Below are 11,786 nucleotides of genomic sequence, written 5' to 3' on the forward strand. Positions count from 1 at the left end.
AATATTTCTGTTATTTAGGAAAGAGCTGTAAACAACACCTAGATCTGATCTGCAGACAGGCTTATTGCTTCCTGCACAGAAGTCTCAACTGATGTCAAGTATTTGCCAGCCCATTTTCTGCTGGCTTCTGGGGAGAGTTGAAGGCCAGTGCAGGACTTGGTACCATTGCCAACAGCTCCTTACAGGTTCTTTATGACAGTCATGCAAGCCTGGGGAAGGCAGTAAAAAGACCCGCTTTTACCTCAGGTTGCTGTCTGTTGCCTAGTACCAATTTCTATTTGGGATTCAGTGTTAAAACAAAAGGATATATAGCAGAAATCATCTTTCCTGGCTAGTCCAGAGGATAGCCAGAAACTGCTGTTGAACCAAAAGGGAAAGGTCCCTCTGTAGCAGACATCCAGACCTGAACAAAGTATTTCCTTCTACAGAAGCTTAAGTGTTCATTGTCTGTCCTGGTGAGGATGCTCTCTTGACGGACTTCTAAAAGGAGGATGTGATAGATTTAAGCAGATTGAGAGTTGTGTTATTTCTGAATGGGAACTAACCCGTATAAAATGCTTAACAAGGTGTCAGTGCATGTTCGATACATGAAAACCCTTCCTGTTGTAGCAAAAATGTCTGTGGTATAAACAGCAGGAATTCGGAAGAATATGAATGTTCTTTCCCTGAGTCTATTTTGTGGCCCACTGTTTATTGCCATACTCTAAAACTGGTCAGGTGGTTATATACATTTAGAAGTGCTGCTCATTTGTAGTCTTTGCATTCTGGACATTGCTGGTGTATATGATCCTCAAATTTCAGACCTATTGGAATTAAAATGTATTTAGTGTTTTTCTCATGCATTCTCTTAAATGTCTTTATGTAATCCTTACTCTGGAAAAAAATAATTTCTTCAAAACATACCTGCACATGACATAGAAACTTTCTGGGATTGAGAGATTATTTTCATCTTACTGTCTATCTTCTTGTGTGGTCATTTTTGCCTTGTACTGTATTGCTTACTTGATAACGTCATAGTAGTTCATCTGAGCTGCTGGAAATCTTACAGTCAAGGTGACAGACTCATCTTGAAAATGGTTATCAGTGACTTTAAGAACCAACTGCCAGGTTTTCTTGGATGTAGCCATCCTTCTTTTACGTGTATTCCAGCCCTCAAATCATATGACCTTACAGGTTGTTTATTTTTTTGCTTAGACTTTGTTCATAGTAACAGTTATCGCTTGATAGTGTGGGCTGTTTTGACATATTCCATTTCTCACTTGGGACACTTCTCTACGTAATTGTATTTTGTTTCTTTGTAACTATTAGAAGAAGTGAGATCAGTGAAAATGTAATTTATTCCAAAATTGGCAGATAGGAAATTTTAAGAAGCAAGTAAATAAATCCTGGCCCTGTCTTAATGAACCTGTTAGTGATGGTCAGTTCTGCTGGATATAATAGCCTGACATAATTTTGAAGGCAAGTTTTTAGATGTATCTCAGTGACAGGATTGTACTGTTTTCTCTCTCCATCTTGGAGTAACTGCATGCAACTATAAATCATAAAAGTTGATTTCCTTGCTCTGTTTGATTTAGCTATTGACGGCCAGTTTCAGTGAATAACTGAATTCTATTTTATATAGAAAATAAGGATATTCAAGTGAAGTAGGCAACACTGTCCATCTTGCTTTTTTTTTTTTTTTTTTTGCGCCTTGCTGTTAAGTAGATGGGTGGACCTGGACAAGTCATGTTTAATCCATTTACCTCATCTTACGAAGTTCCAACATAAAACCCAACCCTGAATATTCATTCTTACTCTCCTTGAGACAGAATTTATGTAGCTCAGTCTCAGGTTCATCATGTATTAGAGGATGGCCTTGAACATCTATCTGACCCTCCTCCACCTCCCTAGTGCTGGAATTAGAGGTATGTACTCCTGTGTCCAGTTTATGCTCTACTGGTGATTAAACCCAGATCCATGTGTACGCTTGGCAAGCACCTTACCAACTAAGCCACGTGCTTAGGTGCATTCTTAATTATAAACAAGACAGCGTAACAGGAGACAGTGGAGAAGCTGGATAGTTCTTACACTTCTTTTAAAATATTAAACACAAACCCACATTCACCCGCCACCGCTGCCAGCTAATGAACATACCTACCATCAAGGTTTGGTCTTGTCAGATTCCTGAAAATGCCCATTACAGTGTTTGTGGACCAGTCTCTCTACTATGTTTTTAGAAGAGCTGCCAGAGTATGTTTCAGCTTTGACATTAAATACTAGACATAACTATTAGCTGCTGGCAGAGCAGGAGCTGGAATTCAGGCTTTCTGATTCTGTGTTGAAGAGGTAGACAACTAATCGGATAAATTACTGTCACAGTATTGTCTCTCACAGGAGTTCTGGACAACCCATTGCCTTTCAGAAATGTTACCATTTCTGACATTTCTCACTCCCAGTGTTCTGACTGCCTCTCACACTGCTCTCTCGCATAACACCTCCTCATATCCCCCCCCCCCCCCCCCCGGTCTTTTCTCTGAGAATCTTCAGAGTGCTGTTGGAAGGCAAGCCTTCGTGGTTACCCCAGTGGTATGTACTCCTTTAATTGGCCCAAGTCTAGATTTAACTGGAAACTGAGTACAGGTTAAGTGTTTTCGACTTGGGAATTCTCTCTTGTCTTGATTGAAGTAGCTGTACCAGATGGCAGAGGAAAACTCTTGTCACATGAGGCTTTCACCACAGTAATGGCTTTATGAACATTTAACAGCTGGATGAGGAGTCCCCAGAGTGTCAGGATGCTACCTTTCAACAGTAGACATGCTGTATACAGAAGTCATATCCCATGGAAACCTTAACCTTAAGTGGATCCCAACCTTGGTTGCTGTTGCCTGAGGAATTAAAAAAACAGACAAAACTCAGATGTGACTAAATTAGAGTTCAGTGGGGATGGTGCCCACCCCCAGTTTTAAGTTTCTCAGCGGGAAGAAGTTACTTTAAGGGATATACCTGGCCTCTTGTTTAAAGAGTTTAAAGTCCTACTCAAACAGGTGAGGAATGAAGCCTGGAGAGTTTTGCTGCGATCCACATTAACTAAGTTCAGATCATGGGGCCACATTTTTTGGATCTGATTGCATCTATGCTCCAAAAGTCAGTGTACCAGCCTGTGTAGGGAATCTGTCAGACAACTGACGTCTTTACCCATGTGAGAGTAGAACAACTGCATGGACTCACCCTTTTTGTTCCTACTCCTTTTAATTTTCTCTTGACAAGAAGATATCTACTCTGTGTTGTCGCCGTCTCCAGTTCCGAGACTCCTTTGTCATGAACTAAGACTGAGCTATTCCTGTACCAGCTGAAGAGGCTTTAGGAGTGTGCCTTGTGGTGATTAGCTGTTGGAACTAGAGATACCTTCTCAATTAGAGTCGTTTAGCAGCACTGTTTTAACTTATCTAAGGTCTTTGTTTCCTGTAAAACTTGTGGCAGCTTTGGGCCTTGTTTATAGTAAAGTCAGAAGACTTTAGGGAGGCAGGTTATTTCTTTCATATGTTACATTCAGAAGCACCAAAATGAGTTGTTGAGAAACCTGAACCTCGAGTAATCTAGTAGAGTCACATACTTTTAAGTTAATATTGTCTTTACATTGACTGTGGTGACTATTACAACCTTGACTTTCAGATGAAATGAATGTAAACATCCTCTGAACGTATTTTTTATAAAGCACTATTTTGTTAATTGAAGTGAATAGTATAGTTTTTGTGAATCACTATGTAATTGTTAGTAATCTATTTGCTAAATTAATGTGAAATGACAGTTTTCTTTGGTCTTCAGTGAAGTTCATAAAGGAGGAAATGATGATTTCATAATTTGTCACTAAGTCTTGGTGTTTATAAAAATGGGAAGCAAGAACAAAGAAAACAGGACATGTTCAGGTTGTCAAGAAATTGCATATATTATTAGGACTTCTGGACAAGAAACTTAATCAACTTCCCTTAAATGTGTAGAGATATGTCAACATCTTGTCCAGTGTTAACAGTGGACACAAATCTTGGGGTAGCTTTTTAGTTAAATGAGCAGCTAAAGATGTATATATGCATGTGTGCTTTTAAAATTCGCCACAGACATGGCATTCTGAATAGTCATCTTATGTAAGTCTTTAGTTTCTCAAAATATAGATTAGCCTTACTAATCTGTGTATTTTGTAGTGCTGGGAGCCACACCCAGTATGTTTGGCCCAATATACAAGCGTTTGTCCACAGAGCTACATCACCATTGCTGTGTTCTTTACTTGTTGGAACTGTGTTATGAGTGGTACAAACCCATGTCCTTTTAGAGATTAGAGGAAACCATGGGCAAAAACCATGAGCTCATGCTTGCTGTCAGCCACAGGGCTCTGCCTTGTTAGTGCTCCAGTTAGTGACCTGATATGGCCTCCTGTTGTCTCAGAAAATGAGTAAGTTCAACTATATTTTGGGAAGTTTTACTATTTTACTGCAGCTTAAAATGAGAAATGTTTCTGAGTTTAAATTTGAAGATTTTGTAAATTAAAATTGTCATTCTCCATTTAAAAAATACTGTATTTAGCATCAGGGGTAAGTTTTTTGTTCATTTTGTAAATTACTTGTGCCCTATATTAAAGAATGTTTGTAAATTAGGTCCTAAGAAGAATTCAGGGATCCTAATCTATCCTTGATACTATGTTAAATCTTTAGAGTACTGTGCCTGTGTTTTAACACATCACTGCCAAATTGTTCTTTAAATTAAACAACGTCAGTGAAAACCATTTAAAAATTCCCACTTAATGTAGCTATGTAAAATGGTAGAAAACCAAGAGCCCCTTGTCAAGGTGTCTTTGTCTAATTACATTACAATGATTGTCGTTCACTCTAAGAAAAATGTTTGTGGAATAAAAAAGTGTTTAGCTAAGTGCAAGAAATTTCCATCTTGTGGTTCTTTCTGATACAGCTTTCGGTTTGATTGTGAGTGGTGAAGACATAATAAATTTAACTAGATTTTTATAGTGTTTTACTGGGGAAGTACCGAAAATGACATATATACATGGGCACACATATTTAGTGACTGTGTTAAACAAGCTTCTAAAAATTTGGAAGTTTTTAAACAAAAAGAAAATGTCTAACATCTAACAGTGCTTTTTGGATCAGTCTCCTATTCCTGTCATCGGGCTCAAGAATGAGACACAATTGTCCTCAGTGACTGTTCATATGATGCACAGCTGCTTGTTCCCCAGAGTTGGTGATCAGTTCTCAGATGTTTAAACTGATTCAATGGCTTTGAGTATTTTTGTCTTATAGGTTCTGCTGCCTTCCTAACCTGTTTTCGCTGTAATTTTTCTTAAAGTAAAACAATGATCTATGAATTTGTTATTGAATAAGAAACTTTTGTTCTTGCAAGACAAGGTTCCCATGTAGCTAGCCTAGGTTGGCCTGCAAACTGGCTATGTAGCCTCAGGCTAGCCTTGAATTCCTGATCCTCCTACATGCGTGCACCTTCCCAGTGCTGGAATCACAAGCCTGTGTACCTCACTGAAACATTTTGACTGATTTCATTGCTTTCTCCTTTTCTGATCAGGCTCTTTCTACTTTGCCAATATGATGTAGGGGGGTTTCCAGATACTCAAGAGCTCTAAATGAGTAGGTGTTCTGCTTACTGGATGGCATTTGGTTTTTATCTCATTTGGGGTGTAGTGGGGAATAGGGAGCCTGTGTGTAAGGCAGGCAGTATTTCTGTGTGAACTTGGAGTATGCATCCTAATAGCAGCTGTTTGAGAAGAGCTTTATGTACAGGAAAAGAAGAAAATGTTCATCTTTTGTGTTCTCAACTGGGGTTGATTACTAGTTGGATGCCTGGGTCTACAGCCATTGCAATTTCATGCTGATTTTTGTAGTACTATTTTGGAGACTCAGAATAGGAATGTTTGTGTTTGGAGCTGCTGAGCAAAGTTAATTGAGGTATAGATGCTCATTAAAATGTGGCCTCTCCTTTTTAGAACCCTAGGAAGATGAAGTAGAAGCCTGAGTCCTAGTCCTCATGAACACATAGTGAACTTAGAAGGAGCAGCCTAGAAAAAAACGAGAGAAAATGCCATTGGGAAGCCAAGTAGCTATACCCACATCACTGATTGTGGGAATGAAAGACATTTCTTTTTACTGCCCCCCCTCACACACACAAACTTTGGTTATAGGTTATAGTTAACATGTTTACATTGGATGTAAGAAGCCTTTCTATAGTCGGGAACCGTTCTTGGGGGAATCAAATGTGTGAGTTTTAAATCAGTGTCAAGTGCATACACACAAATAATAGTGACTGAGGGTTCCATTTACATTTTCATCTGGAAGTTGTGCAAATGTTTGATCTATTTATTGACAGTTCATAGCCATGCTAATTATAGTGTTTGTAAATAATGCTCTAAATAGAGTCTGCTTGAAGATACTCTTAATGCTTATACCTTAAAAAGCTATCTCCATATCATATTCTGTATTAAAAGAACTGAAAACCTTCTTTACATTCTTTGGCAATTGTGTGTCTTTATGTAACTCATCCGATAGTGCTCAGTTAAAAGCTGTATGGTCTCTTGTAGTGGCCTCTTTTTTTTTTTTTTTTTTTTTTTTTTTCCCCGAGACAGGGTTTCTCTGTGTAGCTTTGCGCCTTTCCTGGAACTCACTTGGTAGCCCAGGTTGGCCTCGAACTCACAGAGATCCACCTGGCTCTGCCTCCCGAGTGCTGGGATTAAAGGCGTGCGCCACCACCGCCCGGCCGGCCTCTTTTTGAAGCCGTTATTTAAAACTTGTTTTTTACACGAGCAGGTTCAGTGAAAAAAAGCAAAGGTTCTGAGTTAGTGAAACAGGCTTTAATCCATAGATCCTGGAATGAGTTTTATTAATTAATTTATTTATTTTTGGTTTTTTTGAGACAGGGTTTCACTGTGTAGCTTTGTGCCTTTCCTGGAACTCACTCTGTAGCCCAGGCTGGCCTCGAACTCACAGAGATCCATCTGCCTCTGCCTCTTGAGTGCTGGGATTAAAGGTGTGCGCCACCACTGCCCGGCTGGGAGGAGGTCTTAAATACAGGTTTACAGCACAATGGGAGAACCCTGGAGGGCAGAAGTTTGCTATCGATGTTTTACAATCTTGCATCTAAGCTGTTAACACCCATTATGTAGGATATACAGACAAGGAACTTCCCTTAAGCATTCAGGAGGTTGAAACCTGGGAGGGAATTAGCATAGGGAAAACATCAAGGTCAAGGTCAGCAAGCAAGGCAACAGTTACCCAAAATGGGGGCCAGGACCCTACAGGTCCCCCTTTTACTAATAAATGAGCTTCTGACTTAGGTTGCGTGGGACATCAGCAGGTCACCTTACCCAACATGGAGATGCCTGCCCAGGCCACACAGGCTCTCTGTCTTAAGTTGGTGAGCGCCCCCCAGGCATTAACCATCTCTGAATACTCATTATCATACAGGCTCAATCGTGTGTGAGCTGCAGAGTTAACTGCTGCCAAAGATCTCAAAGTGGCACTGGGCTTGCAATCTATGTGTTCAACACAGAAAAGACCAACAGAAGTCCTAACCCACCAATAGCCAGTAGGCTAAAGGCAACTGAGCCATTCCCTTTCTTAATGAGCCTTACTGCAAATTGGAGCCCTTGTAAGATGGTATACCAAAAGCAAATGGAAATTGAGTTTATAAATTTATAATTTTCAAAGCCAATCGAAATGTATATAACTATTGAATTAAATTTATCATGCCCAATAGAATGAAAAATTAATTAACTGTGGTAGCTACTTTTGCTGCCAGGGTCTCCACTGTGCTAGCTGTAGTAAGCAATTATGAAATGGTAATCCCAGAAACATTAGCAGTGGTGGCTGCCACTGCTATAACAGCAACAATGGCAGCAGCAATGTCAAATTCTCTTCTGGAGCATGTGGGCATCCACTGGCATGGACACACTCCAGGAACACGAACTGCCAAGGCCCATTTTTCTTGATCCCAGCATGATTTAAGCTGGTAGCTCTGCAAAAGAACAACTAAGAACTATAAAGAAAAAACAGGCAGCTCACAAGGAGCATAACTAATGGTCTTATAATGGCTACATTCAGGCTCATAAATTTTAAGGTATCTTCAAAGGGGGCTAAATGAATTTCAGGAGGCCAATAAATGTTGCACAGAGCCATTCCTGGAAAGTAGGTACTACACCAGCTTGAAGAGGATTGTGAAAACGAAAAGGCTTAGTTGGCATGCTACTGTTAACAAATGGAGGTCAGTGACCTTCAGGGTTATCCTTATTCTCTAAGGTGTCTGGGTGACATGATTTCAAACATACTTGAAAAAGCAGTTACCATACATTACCTTCTGTAGAATCCAACCGCATGGCTGCAGTTCCTAGGCTTACATTAATGCTTGCCAAGGCTGCCCACCTGGGCTTTCAATCTCCATTGGCATCAGAAGGGGAGAGTTTTTCATGAAGGCCCAATAGGTCTCTGCCATGTTGGGCTTCAGTAGCAGCTACAGGGTGCACAGAACTCAGGAATCCAAAGAGGAACCTCATTGTCCTGAGGAAAGACATAAACAGAACCCCAGGCCCACACCAACACCAGATCGGGTCTCCTCCAAGTGTCAGTAGAAAGATCCTTCCATTGCTCCAGAAGGTGATTTGCATCAGGAGCCCTCCTGGAATGAGTTTTAACAACCTCATCATTCCAGGTAGTGATGAGGTAGTAATGGTGGCATTTGCATAGTTTTAGAGGGAGTAAGGGCCTGTGGGCTGTAAGGCACTCAGCAATTAGGATATCTACTCAAGATTTCTATTTCGAATGTGCTCTGTTTATTCACACAAACTTTCCTTATAATACCATGTTAATATAAAAGTTAAACAGGCATCTCACCAAGCAAGGAACAGTTGTTTGGGCAGGAAGGCTACTGCAGGGTTCCACTGGGGAATTTTCTCTAGTGAGTATGCTTCTGAAGCTTGCAGACTCGACCCATGTAGGTTGTAAAGTCCTTCAACTGTGGCACCCTCGGAGGATGGCATTGGTAGAGGTCCTGGAGATCCTTGAGAGCATAGGCCAGGGGCTAACGCTGACAGGCAGGCCTGTGTGGGTCCAGTCAGTGTTGATCATTGAGGCCAGGTCATGCACACGTTCTCAAGTCCTCTCACCAGTGGGTATAAACACAGGCTATTATTTTATTGGACCTGTAGCTTTGCTCACAGCTTATGGCTGGTTCTCTAGCACATCAGCACCACCTTGAGGTTAGTTCATTAACACATCAAGGCCTATCCCAGGCTACCTGAGCTAACTGGTGGCAAACTTCTATCTCACATTCATTACATTACTCCAAGTCACATAATAGTCAATCATTTCTAAGCTACACTGGATGGTTTTTAAGCTATATTCTTTACAGTATTGGATTCAGAATCCTCTGGGAGTAAGAGACGGGAACCTTTTTCTTCTTGTGTTGTTATTAGAATATCTCTGAAGCTGGAGGTGGTAGTTCACATCTATAATCCTTGAATTATGGAGGCTGAAGCAGTAGGGTCATGAATTTGAGGCCACTGTAGTTTAAGCTACACAAACCTGAAAATCTGACCTCAAAACAAAGAACAATTCCTCCTTCATCTCTGGTGATAGAAATTGTCCCCAAATGGAAAAGCAGCTAAGAAAAGGGCAGTTGTTGGGAAGGCAGGCCCAGGCCTTAGTAATCTTGGGAAAGAGATGGTTCTGGACATCTGGTAGAAGTACACTTATTCTTAGCTGGAACCTCAAAGTTTATGCTTTGGTGGTGAGTCAAGTAATGCCATAGGGTCTGACAGTGACCTATTGTGTTGAAATCAAAGTCACAATTGTCACATCAGGGCAGTGGCTTTGTAGGGGTTTTGATGTTTTACGTGTGTGTGTGTGTGTGTGTGTGTGTGTGTGTGTGTGTGTGTGTGCATATATTTTTGCACTCCGGTGAACAGTGCTTGCAGAGGTGTCTCAGGTGGTGTGAACTCCCTGGTGTGAGTGCTGGGAACCAAACTCAGCTCCTCTGCAAGAACAGCAAGTGCTTTTAACTGTTGGGCCATCTCCCTATTTCTACAGCTGCAGCTTCTTTGCCTTCTAGGAAGTGCTAGTGCTGTTGGGAAGCCTTGAGGTGATGCTGCAAACTTGAATTTCATAATGAGACCGAGCCAGTGTTTAGGGAATAAGGTGAATCCAACATGGTGACAGTGAGAGAGAGAAGGGGGCTGATTAAAAGTGGTTTAAAAGAGTCAGGGCCTGAGGGCCCACAATCCTTTGCTGTGGAAAAGCAACTAAGCAATCAATTGTAGCTGAGGAGGGACTTGATCCCAGGTCCTGTTTTGTCTATTGTTACGACTCTTTCACTCTGATCATCTCTAATGAGAACATGTATGGATGGGCTTTAAAAAGACACAGATGGCTGACTTGGGCAAGCCTTCACTTGATGCAGGATTAATTATGTGTATGTGTGTGGACATGTACGCTTGAGTGTGGGTGTCAGTGGAGGCCAGAGGTGTCAGATCCCTTTAGAGCTGGATTTACAGGGGTTTGTGAGCCACCTGACATGGGTGCTTGGAATTGAACTCAGGCCTTCTGAAGAGTGGTACACTCTTTTAACCACTGAGCCAGATTGGGGATGCTCTTAACTGCATGGCTCAAGAAATGTCAATTTCCTAGGAGCTCCTAAGTCCTTTAATATATATTTTGAGGAGATAACTAAGCTTTTGGACCTTTCCTTGATCATTTTCCCAGTGGCAGGGTGTTCTTGGGGTGAAATTGAAGACCTCTGTACAGCTCTTCAAACATTTTTTTTTTAAAATAAACTTGGGCAAGTCTCAACTTCACGTGTTGGAGACAAAAACATTAATTTTAGTTGTTTTACAAGTTTGATGATAAAGTGGACAAAAGATGCACATAGAAGTTACTACACTGTAGTGAAATTCTTTATTGGGAATGGAAGAATACGAAGCATGCCATGACAAGCATTTTTAGGGGTTTCTGGAAGATCAGAGTACCATTTAATATTCTTCCTATGAAGTTAGTTTTCCCGTGTGATCAAGATGCATCAGTGAACATCATCAGAAACACACTGTAGTAAAAAAAAAAAGTTAGACTTTTTCTTGCTTCAGCAAAACTAATGATACTCAAAGAATTGGATTAAGTTTTCATTTTATTCATTCACGCATGCATTCTTTCATCTATTCTTATGTTGCCAGAGGTAAACCCAGAGCAATGTCATGCCTGTTAAATAAGCATTCTACCAATGAGACCAATCTCCTTCTCAGCCACACAAAGAAGCTTACTTAGGATTTGAGTGAGTGCTGGATACCAACTAAGGACGTGAAGACCCATTATTTGTATGTTTCAAGAAAGCAAGTGCTGGTTCTGTGTTTGTATATCTCAACCATCTTTGTAGGAAAGAGGTTTTCTGGGTGACATAAATGAGCAGAAGTTGCTCATCCTGGATAGAAGAGAGGAATGTTTCATTGTTCTGGGGTCATATAGTATCCTTGCCTCTGTGTCTTCGTCCAATTAAGGGCACAGAGTAGGATGAGCCTTCAGTGGGTTCTGTTCTGTGAGAATGGTTTGATTCTTTGGGAACCTCTGACCTGGGTTTTCTGCAGGGCTGTTTCACCTTCTTATCTGGTCTTAGGTTTCTTTATTCTCTTCCGGAAGCAATAGGGAATCATTAAAAGAACATTAGGATAGAGGGCTCTAACTGGGTTTTAGTGACTTTGTAAAGAGTAAGAGTTAAGTTGTATGACCAAATCAGGAAATAACACAAACATAAACCAA

The sequence above is a fragment of the Peromyscus eremicus genome, chromosome 6 (genome assembly GCF_949786415.1).
Source record: "Peromyscus eremicus chromosome 6, PerEre_H2_v1, whole genome shotgun sequence".
Taxonomy (NCBI): domain Eukaryota; kingdom Metazoa; phylum Chordata; class Mammalia; order Rodentia; family Cricetidae; genus Peromyscus; species Peromyscus eremicus.